This window comes from Balearica regulorum, chromosome W (genome assembly GCF_011004875.1).
Source record: "Balearica regulorum gibbericeps isolate bBalReg1 chromosome W, bBalReg1.pri, whole genome shotgun sequence".
Taxonomy (NCBI): Eukaryota; Metazoa; Chordata; class Aves; order Gruiformes; family Gruidae; genus Balearica; species Balearica regulorum.
Genome location: NC_046219.1, coordinates 27,886,252 through 27,898,220, shown reverse-complemented (window position 1 = coordinate 27,898,220; position 11,969 = coordinate 27,886,252).

The window sequence follows — 11,969 nt, the reverse complement described above, 5'->3', positions numbered from 1 at the left end:
TGGGGATATATTGGTGGATGAAAAATTGGACATGAGCCAGCATTGTGCACTTGCAGCCCAGAAAGCCAATTGTATCCTGGGCTGCATAAAAAGAAGTGTGGCCAGCAGGTAGAGGGAGGTGATTCTGCCCCTCTGCTCTGGTGAGACCCCACCTGGTGTACTGCATCTAGCTCTGGGGCCCCCAGTACAAGAAAGACATGAACTGGTTAGAGCGGTCAAGAGAAGGGCTACGAAAATGGTCAGAGGGCTGGAACACCTCTCCTCTGAAGAAAGTCTGAGAGAGTTGGGGTTGTTCAGCCTGGAGAAGAGATGGCTATGAGGGAGACCTTATTTTCTGTCCTCAGGCTGAACAGCCAAAAGACAAATAAAACAAACTCACCATGGAGTCTTCCCCCCCCGCCCCCCTCCCATCACTTTTAGGATAATGGACACAAAACTGGGACACTGAGCTCATTCCCTTGAAATCTCATCATATAGCACTTTTCACAAATTTATCATTCCTCACCTTAAAACTCATTAAATTTTGTCTCTAGTGGTCTAATCAGAAAAGCTACCAAAATCTTCCCAGTGTAGACAAGGCCTTAGCCTTGGATGTTTCCAGCCAATGAGATCTAATAGACTCTATGGAATAGTCCTCCCAGGAATTGTGTAAATTTTGCCTGGAATAGTCACAACATATGAAGACTGGAAGCATTCCAATAGATGCTAACAGTAAGACTTCAGCTGTGACATGAGGAGGTGTGACCCTCAATACAGATCAACTGATTCAGAGAACACAATTTCTACAAGGAGATTCCCCCCCCCCCCGCCCTCCAAGGAAAGAACAAATAAAACACGATATACAATGCCATAAAAGTTCAGTTAAATACCCACAGTATGGTTCAGAAAGCCACATGCAAAAGTAATTTCCTACCTGCTAGGGTGACTTCTTTCACTTCCATGAGAGTCTAAAACACATGTTGTTCAGCACTCATTCAGAGCCAGGGAGGTTTCCTTTCTGCATCAGAGCTCCATAACAACTGCTACTTTCCCAATGTTTTTTTTCTATAGAGCCAAAAATCTCTTCCAGGTTGAGCTCCTCACATCTCCCAGCCATATCTGACAAACTGCATCAACAATAACTTAATGCAAAGTTATAATTGTCAGAAGAATGTACTCATCAAAGTCTGCTTTAAGGGATTGCCTTAAAGTGAAAGAAGCTTTCACAATGGCATGAATTTTGCAATTGCAGTGCTTTCAGTGCCATTCTGTCCTCAACTGAAAACTTCCTTGTCCCTTAAAATACCTCCTCAAACACTCACACAGGTATTATGGAACTCTTCACCTTTCAAAATGGGAACTTCCAGATTGACACCTGTCATGGTTTAGCCCTGGCTGGCAACTAAGCACCACCCAGCTGCTCACTCACTCCAACCCCTACCCCCCACCCCCGGAGGGATGGGGGAGAGAATTGGAAGAATGAAAGTGAGAGCACTCATGGGTTGAGATAAAAACAGTTTAATAGGACAAACACAAAAAGGAAAATACTACTACTACTACTACTAATAATAATAATAGTGATGAACAGCACAATTTCTTATCACCCGAAGGTGATACTATGCACGACCTCCAGCTGCCCAGCCTCCCAGGACATTATTTAATCCTTAATAAACACTTGTTTCTGTATTATTATACACTGTTCATATGGAGCTGCCCTGGTTTCAGCAGGGATAAAGTTAATTTTCTTTCTGACAGCTGGTGTAGTGCTGTGTTTTGGATTTAGGATGAGAATAATGTTGATAACACACTGATGTTTTTAGTTGTTGCCAAGTAGTCAAGGACTTTTCAGCTTCTCATACTGCCCTGCTAACAAGAAGGTGGGGGGCACCCAAAAAGCTGGGAGGGGACACAGCCAGGACAGCTGATCCAAATTGACCAAAGGGATATTCCATACCATATGACGCCATGTCCCATTTCTAACTGGGAGGTGGGCTGAGAGGTGTGTCAGCTGGGGGCCTTGCATGGTAGCTGGGGGCCTTGCACGGCAGCCAGGGGTCTTGTGCAGCATCGACTTCGGTGTGATGGCATTTGTCTTCCCAAGTAACTGTTATGTGTGATGGAGCCCTACTTTCCTGGAGATGGCTGAACACCTGCCTGTCTATGGGAAGTAGTGAATGAATTCTTTGTCTTGTTTTCGCTTGCGCACGTGGGCTGGGAAGCTGGGCAGCTGTGGGCCTTGTGTGGCAGCTGGGTGATCTTGTGTAACATTGACTTCAGGTGGTAAGAAATTGTGCTGTTCATCACTTGTTTCATATTATTATTATTACTATTTTTGTGTTTGTCCTATTAAACTGTTTTTATCTCAGCCCATGAGTTTTCTCACTTTCACTCTTCCAATTCACTCCCTCATCCCACTGAAGGGGGGAGTGAGCAAGTGGCTGGTGGTGCTTAGCTGCCGGCTGGGGTAAAACCACTACAGGACCTCACCTATTCCTTTTGGGGGAAGAGAGATCAGTGTCCCTGTTGCTTCTAGCTTCTATTTTTGAAGTGGCTACAACCATTTCTGGTTTTTATTGGCTTATAGTCCCCAATTTATAACTGATATATATCTTATTGCTTTCCATATAAAAAACCGTGAGCCTCTGTTTCAGTATTGTCTGTTGCCTCTTAGGCCATGCAGTGCTGATCAAAACACCACCTAAACATCTGCATTGCTGAACACAAGGTACAAGGGAAGCGGAGTGTGCAAAGTACAGGACTAGGAAAACAGCAGATAAGGACAACAACAATTCTTACATACCATCCCAGAGATCCAAAAAGGCCTCATGAGAATTCAGAAGGCAGAAAGATACCAAAGAGCATTGACAATATCAGACACCTCCTAATCTTGTGCTAACAATGTGCAAAGAAAAGTATTAGGCTTTCCAAATGGCTTTTTCCTCCTCATGAAGCCAACAGCAGAAGTTTCAGGAGACGATGAGGAAGAAGGTGTAAGTAACATGAGAGCTCCCTGTAGAGAGAAAAAGTGGGCTCTTCTGTTGTTAATCACTGTTTCAGTGGCCTTGAATAGTGTTTCTAAATGGAAAACATTTTTGAGATCCTATGAAAAGCCATGTATAACTGCTCTGTCAAAAACACAGACAGGGAAAAAGCACAACTGTGTTATTAATATATGCAAAGTTGGTAGTAAATCACTGTGCCTGTTTTACTGAATCACAGACAGATGAACCAGGCCTTACCTAGAAGCTAAGCAACATTCAGCTTACATCCAGTGAACCATTTTTTTCAGGAGTATGATTTTTTAACTGAAACATTTCAAATGGGAACGCCTTACCGTAAACTCGTTTAAACTGAAGTAAAGCAGATTGTCTCAATATAATTTATTCCAGTAATTTTATGTGAGTAAACTGGTCTAAGGCATAATGATGTTTCAGGAGCTGCATACACACTGGAGTCTGTATGACTTCATACTGGCATCAAAGTAGTATATGTTATAGAGCAAAGCATATTTTAAACAGTACAAAAGTTCTGACCATAAAAATCATTCATGAACAGCATAATTAGGTTCAGAAGGAGTTACTAAGTGGATCCAGATTCCTCAGCCATTGGGGCCCAAAGAAAACTCTTTAACATCAGTGGCTTTTGGCCTAAAAAAACTTTTAAGCATTGATGCAGCAGTACAGAGCAGGACTGATACTGCTAGTGGTGTGTGAGAGCAAGACCCTTTCTACTTTCTCTACTGATCATATCCTTTGGATTTTTTCCATTCACAGTTTGCAGTTCGGGGAGAAAAAAACCCCTTTGTTCATAGAATCATGGAATAGTTTGGGTTGGAAGGGACCACAAAGATCTTCTAGTTCCAACCCCCCTGCCATGGGCAGGGACACCCTCCACTAGACCACATTGCCCAAAGCCTCATCCAACCTGGCCTTAAACACTTCCAGGGAGGGGGCCTCCACAACCTCTCTGGGCAACCTCTTCCAGTACCTCACCACCCTCACAGTAAAGAATTTCTTCCTAACATCTAATCTAAATCGACCCTCCTTCAGCTTAAACCCATTACCCCTTGTCCTGTCACTACACTCCCTGATTGCTCCTGGCAGCAATGGTGGGTGGAACAGGCGGACACAGTCCATAAATGCATGGCTCCATGGCTGGTGTCAATGCCACAACTTTGTGTTCTTTGACAACGGGACGGCCTACACGGCGCAAGGCCTGATGAACCCTGATGGGATTCATCTCTCTCAAAGGGGGAAGAGGATCTTTGCCCAGGAACTAGCGGGGCTCATTGACAGAGCTTTAAACTAGGCTCAGAGGGGGAGGGGGATAACATCAGGCTTGCCAGTGACATGTTGTGGGATGATGTGCCCAGGTTGGAGGGATGGGGCGCTGGCGAGGGCCCTCGGCCGACTCCTCAGAGATGTGCTGGATGCACTACAGCATGCTCGAAGCCTAGAAGAGACAAGCCAGGGGCCCCGGATGCAACAGGAACCAACAGGGAAACACTGGGAGAATACATCAAAAGAATCCCAGCCACCCCAGCCAATAAGTCAGCCTCACTGGGGGCACAACTGAAATGCCTCTACGTGAACGCACGGAGCATGGGGAATAAACAAGAGGAGCTGGAGAAGTGTGTGTGCCTGAGAGGCTATGACATTATTGGCATTACAGAGACATGTACTGAGGGAAGGGATGCCATCCAGAGGGACCTTGACAGGCTAGAGAGGTGGGTCCATGTGAACCACATGAAGTTCAACAAGGCCAAGGGCAAGGTCCTGCACATGGGTCAGGACAATCCCAAGCACGACTATAGGCTGGGCGAGGAATGGATTGAAAGCAGCCGTGAGAAGAAGGACTTGGGGGTGTGGATTGATGAGAAGCTCAACATGAGCCAGCAGTGTGCGCTTGCAGCCCAGAAAGCCACCCGTGTCCTGGGCTGCATCCAAAGAGGTGTGACCAGCAGGTCGAGGGAGGTGATCCTGCCCCTCTACTCCGCTCTGGTGAGACCTCACCTGGAGTACTGCATCCAGCTCTGGGGGCCCCAGTACAGGAGAGACATGGAGCTGTTGGAGAGAGTCCAGAGGAGGGCCACGAAGCTGATCAGAGGGCTGGAGCACCTCTCCTATGAGGACAGGCTGAGAGAGTTGGGATTGTTCAGCCTGGAGAAAAGAAGGCTCCAGGGAGATCTAATTGCGGCTTACCAGTACCTGAAGGGGGCCTCCAGGAAAGATGGGGAGGGACTGTTTATGAGGGAGTGTAGTGACAGGACAAGGGGTAATGGGCTTAAGCTGAAGGAAGGTCGATTTAGATTAGATGTTAGGAAGAAATTCTTTACTGTGAGAGTGGTGAGGTACTGGAACAGGTTGCCCAGAGAGGCTGTGGAGGCCCCCTCCCTGGAAGTGTTTAAGGCCAGGTTGGATGAGACTTTGGGCAACGTGGTCTAGTGGAGGGTGTCCCTGCCAGCAGCAGGGGGGTTGGAACTAGATGATCTTTAAGGTCCCTTCCAACCCAAACCATTCCATGATTCTATTCTGTGATTCTATAAATAGTCCCTCTCCAGCTTTCCTGGAGGCCCCCTTCAGGTACTGGTAAGCCGCAATTAGATCTCCCCGGAGCCCACATTTTCCCTTGTCCTCCTTTTATCACTGACATACCTATAGAAGCTTTTCTTGTTGCCCTTGACATCCCTGGCCGGACTAATCTCTGTCAGGGCTTTGGCTTTCCTAACCTGCTCTCTGGCTGCTCGGACAGTTTCTCTGTATTCCTCCCAGGCTACCTGCCCTTTCTTCCACCCTCTGAAGGCTTCCTTTTTTTGTTTGACTTTGCCCAGGAGCTCCTTGTTCATCCACGGGGGCCTCCAGTTGTTTTTGCCTGACTTCCTCTTTGTTGGGATGCATCGCTCCTGAGCTTGGAGGAGGTGACCCTTGAATATTAGCCAGCTGTCTTGGGCCCCTCTTCCCTCCAGGGCTTTGTCCCATGGTATTCTACCAAGCAGGTCCCTGAAGAGGCCAAAGTCTGCTCTCCTGAAGTCCAGGGCAGTGAGCTTGCTGCATGCCCTCCTCGCTGCCCTGAGGATCCTAAATTCCATCATTTCGTGGTCCCTGCAGCCAAGGCTGCCCTTGAGCTTGACATCCCCTACCAGGCCCTCCTTATTGGTGAGAATAAGGTCCAGCGTGGCACCTCTCCTCGTGGGCTCCTCTGTCACTTGGAGGAGGAAGTTGTCATCAACACATTCCAGGAACCTCCTGTATTGCTTGTGCTCAGCTGCGTTGTACCCTCCAGCAGATGTCAGGGTGGTTGAAGACCCCCATAAGGACCAGGGCTTGTGAGCGTGAGGCTGCTCCTATCTGCCTATAGAGGGCTTCATCTGCTCGGTCCCCCTGCTCAGGTGGCCTGTAGCAGGCCGCTCGCTATGATGTCCCCTGTCCCTGTGCTCCCTTTAATCCTGACCCATAGGCTCTCAGTTGGCTCCTCCTCCATCCCCAGGTGGAGCTCCATGCACTCCAGATAGTCATTGACATAGAGGGCAACACCCCCTCCTCGCCTGCCCTGCCTGTCCTTCCTAAAGAGCCTGTACCCTTCCATCCCAACACTGCAGTCTTGGGAGCCATCCCACCATGTGTCTCTGTGATGCCAATAAGGTCATAGCCCTGCAGGCGCACACACATCTCCAGCTCCTCTTGTTTATTCCCCATGTCATGTGCATTTGCATAGAGGCATTTCAGTTGTGCCCCCAGTGAGGCTGACTTACTGGCTGGAGTGGCTGGAATTCCTTTGATGTATCTTCCCAGTGTTTCCCTGTTGGTCTCTGTTGCCTCAGGATCCCCTGGCTCATCTCCTGTAGACTTCAAGCGTGCTGCAGTGTGTCCAGCACATCTCTGAGCAACAGGCTGAGGGCCCTCACTGGCACCCCATCCCTCCAACCTTGGCATGTCATCTCACAACTTGTCACAGGCAAGCCTGATATTATCCCCCTCCTCTAGTTTAAAGCTCTGTCGATGAGCCCCACTAGCTCCTGGGCAAAGACCCTTTTTCCCCTTTGAGAGAGGTGAATCCCATCTTGCTGTCTATGACAGAGCTATAACACAACCCAAATTGAGGTAAAGCAGTATTAATGGTTTGCAGTTAAGATCAAGCAACATAATGATCACAGTCTAAAGCTTTGGTTACAAACTGAGGAAGGGAGAAATCTAAAGATGAACACGAGGTCCCTTCCTAGACTTCCTAGTGCATATCTTCCTTGCCTCTTCATTATGATCCCAGAAGGTGGCAAATGCTCCTTCCCATCACTAGGTGGAGGAAAAAGATGGATTTTCTGTTCTGTTGAAAACACTAATTCTCCAGTACAGTCATGTCTCCCAAAGACGCCTGCCTCTTCTACAGTATTTATTGCATAATACTGTATGCCATGTATCTGCTAAATAATGTCAAGTTTAGAATTTCTCCTCTTCTAGCTTTTTTCCCTCTACTTATCTTCCCCTCATTGTCTAATATCCTTATTTATTTTCATCATAGTCTTTCTTTTTCCTCCAAGCTTTCATCCTAGATGTCTAATTATATACTTTTAAATTACATAATCCTGACTACCTCAAAGTATATATTTACTTTGAGCCATCCACATTGCATGTTACCTTTGTAATTTTCTGTTCTCTCTTCTCCTTGTTATCTGTCTTCTACAACCATCTTCTCATTTATCATCTGTTCTCTCATTCTTGCTTCTAGCAAATCCAGCTTTGTGCACTGTCACCCATAGTTACTTTCCCCCAACAAAGCGAATTTTTTAATTCTTTTCCAGCTTACTTGCAATGTTCTCATCTCCATGCTTTCCAAAAAGACTATCAGTCTCTGAGAACAGATGTCTTGCTCTTCTACAGATAAACACTGGGCAAATTTTCCAAGATTTTGTGTAGTTCCAGGTACAATAGTGGATGCAAATAATTTGCAATACTAAACTCTAGCTAATGGCATGTATAAGGCTACATTCTTCATTTTGAGACAAACGTACACTGTCAACAAAATATTTGTGAGGGGAATAGAGTAACAGAAGGAACACTGGACAGCTAAGGAATTACTCTGAGAGCAACTGGAGAGCAGAAGAATTGTGGAGAAAAGCTGGTGGAACTTGGTGGAAAGCACAGAGACAGGAATTGCTGGCAGGAGACTGAGCTGTTGGGAAAGGGCCATAGGAGAGGAAGATGGCTGGTATGCTGCTATAGAGAGAAGGTAGACTAGTTATCACCTCTCTTATCTTTTGCCTCTGCTGTTGCTACTAGCCTTTATTTTTCCATGTTTTCCCTGCCGAATTTCAACATCTGCCACAGTAGTTGTGACTGTTCACTCGACTCCTGCTCAGATTTTGGCTAACACACAGCTCATGCTAAGGCCTGATGTATGCTGAGAGCAGTGTCATTAGGTCAAAGTGAGGGCAACACATAGGCAGGACATAATGGCCAGGAAGGGCTAAAGGTCATTATGCAGCCATTATCACCTGCAGCTTGCTGTCTCCTGCAGCCATAATCCTTACGTATTGGTTGTCTGGCAGTTTCTTCAGAATCTGCTAATTCATGGAAATGGTATAGACCAAACTTCCAAGCTGGAAGGTACAAATACATGTCAGCTTACCAAAAGCAGCTGGATCGCTGAGGCTCTCATGCTTCCCAGTGTGATACAGGGGGCACTGCGATGGAGGAGGAAGGATGAGCTAGGTAACTATTTTGCTCATAGGTGCATGAGTTACAAGTTCTGAATTGCAAGCTATGAATTAGAGAACTTGTGAGTGAGAAACCTCATTAATTAAGTGATGAATTAGTGAATTCACATGTTACACTAGTCTGTACAAAGGGGATTGATCCCTTGTTTGACGTATGTGTTTGTTTTCTTTCCTAATGAGCTCATAAAATAAAATTTAATTTACAGAGTACATTATCCTGTAAATTTGAGAGATCTAAACAGACCACAACAGTAGTGCCTGAAAAACTTGCAACAGCTAAATACATCCAGTTCCTGCATCCCTCTCCTCTCTCTCCAGTTAACAATTAATCCCTGTCAATAAGTTAACATGGAATTAAAATTAAGTGCAGTAAGTACTCTTAAATAACCCCCTGCATATGAAACACCATATTTAGTCCAGGCTGTTGTAACATGCAAAGGACAGCTGGATCAATAGGCCTTATGATGTAATGAATCTTGGCTTTATTTTGAATTAGCAAGGCACTGGGAAAAATGCTTCTGTAAAAAAATCTAGAAAAGTTTTATTTTGGACATTTTGTTTCAGTGGGTCAGAGCTGAAAATGGTAACTTTAGCTCTGTGTTATTTATAGCGAAGCTGGAGTGCCACGGTTCCCTCCTTCCTGTGATGTAGGCTCTCCTACCCAACACCTCCCATCATGTACTGTGTCAGTCAAATGAGAAGAAACTACAGTGCACCTTTCAAGAAGCAGGTCAAAGACAGGTGAGAGGATGGGGAAATGATGCACGAAACATCAAAACAACTCCTATAAAATTACAAAACATTTTGATGTAAAATTAGAAAACATTTTTATTTAAAATTACTGGATACTACTGAGCCAATATAGCTCTCCAGCTCAGGTGGTGCTAAAGTTTCTGGGAGCACAAGAACAAAAGTGGGAATTATGCATTGCCCAGGACCATCCCTTAACCACTCCCTGGGGATGGGCACAGGATCCCTTCTCAGCTTAGCAAACAGTAAGCATCTTTAATTACTCCCTCCCTCATATCCCCCCACCTAAACCCTAAGCATGGACAGCATAGATAGTGTCAGACCACATGTTAATATTGTGCATGTTTGTTAAAATGAATGAAAAATTTCACATCTTGCATATCTGCTTGCTCTAACACTTTGCTTTCTAGAAGACATAATGGAATGGCATTGGAATTGAACAAGGAAGGTGAAAATTAAGACCTACTTGTAAGATATGTTAGAAAAATAAAGAGGCCTTGTTAAGGGAACAAGCAAGTAACTGCAGGCTCATGAAAGAAACCATAAGTCAGTCAGTTTATAGGAAGTAGTGTTTGAAGATGGTCCAGAAGCTTCTAGAAAGGATGCATCACCCAGAGTGCTTAGTAACAAAAGAGCGGGCACCTTGACATGAACGATAAACAAGAGCCTCCAGTAGTGTTAATTCTAAATAAAATTTGCTATTGGTCCAGGAGCAGATGCATATTTTGGCCTCTAAAGAGCACCTACCACACTTTTTAGCAAGCATCCTGCAGTCCAGATCAGCTCAGGACATTTGATCATCTCTCACTAATTCCAAAGCCTGGAGCATAGACGTTCAAATCAGCAACAGCCTTAAGAAATGTCATTTATTTTTCTTCCAATAGAAACACAGCCCCATCTGCCTAAGCACTGTTTTTCAGTCTTTCCTAATTAACAATAACTTACATGCACAAATACCATTTTCAGTCTTAAAATACAGTAAAAGGTGATTTATAAGTAAGGGCTTTTGAATATTTAGCTTCTCAATTTTTTTTTTTTCTTACAGTAAGTCACAATTTCCATGCTGCTTTTTTCTCTGTCTCAATACATGCGCAGACAGATGTTTGTCAGAACAACAGATGGTGGTGGAAGATTTTATCGTAGTCATCAGCTGATCTAAATAGCAGGGAAGAGTACTTATTTTTGGAGAAAGCTCAATTTATACTTCAACTGTCAGAACTATTTGGGGTACTTCCATTTCTACATTTTTGAGAAATTATGCCTAGTCAGCAAGAAAAGTTGGATACTGTATGTATATTTAACCTAAGCTCCCACTCATCCCCTCCTCCTCAAAGTTATGCTGAAATTAATTCTATGTATTTTTATAGCAAAAGTCCCAGAGGACCTGAATGGCATGAGGAGCGGCAAGAAAACTGGCAGCAACACAGGGGTTCTATACACAGATAAGGAATGCTAAATAATGCTGTAGCTCCACTAAGTGACTTAGTATGGGTTTTTGTGGTTAAATAGACTATCCAGTTCAAAAGACCTCCTTGTAAGTTAGAAGAATTCTAACAGGGCAAGGATGCATCTGCCAAATGAATCATCAAGTTAGTAACTGGAACATAGGCAGCCTTGGCTGCAGTGACCACAAAATGGTGGAATTCAGGATCCTTAGGGCAGCGAGGAGGGCATGCAGCAAGCTCACTACCCTGGACTTCAGGAGAGCAGACTTTGGCCTCTTCAGGGATCTGCTTGGTAGAATACCATGGGACAAAGCCCTGGAGGGAAGAGGGGCCCAAGACAGCTGGCTAATATTCAAGGGTCACCTCCTCCAAGCTCAGGAGCGATGCATCCCAACAAAGAGCAAGTCAAGCAAAAACACCAAGAGGCCCCCGTGGATGAACAAGGAGCTCCTGGGCAAAGTCAAACAAAAAAAGGAAGCCTACAGAGGGTGGAAGAAAGGGCAGGTAGCCTGGGAGGAATACAGAGAAACTATCCGAGCAGCCAGGGAGCAGGTTAGGAAAGCCAAAGCCCTGACAGAGATTAGTCCGGCCAGGGATGTCAAGGACAACAAGAAAAGCTTCTATAGGTATGTAGTGATAAAAGGAGGACAAGGGAAAATGTGGGTCCCCTCCGGAATGAAATGGGTGACCTGGTTACCCAGGATATGGAGAAGGCTGAGGTACTCAATGACTTCTTTGCCTCAGTCTTCACTGGCAAATCCTTGAGCCACACTGCCCAGGTCACAGAAGGCAGGGACTGGGAGAATGCAGAACCACCCACTGTAGGAGAAGATCAGGTTCGAGAATATCTAAGGAACCTGAAGGTGCACAAGTCCATGGGACCTGATGAGATGCATCCGCGGGTCTTGAGGGAACTGGCGGATGAAGTGGCCAGGCCACTCTCCATCGTATTTGAGAAGTCCTGGCAGTCCAGTGAAGCTCCCACCGACTGGAAAAAGGGAAACATAACCCCCATTTTTAAGAAGGGTAAAAAGAAAGACCCAGGGAAACTACAGGCCGGTCAGTCTCACCTCCATGCCTGGCAA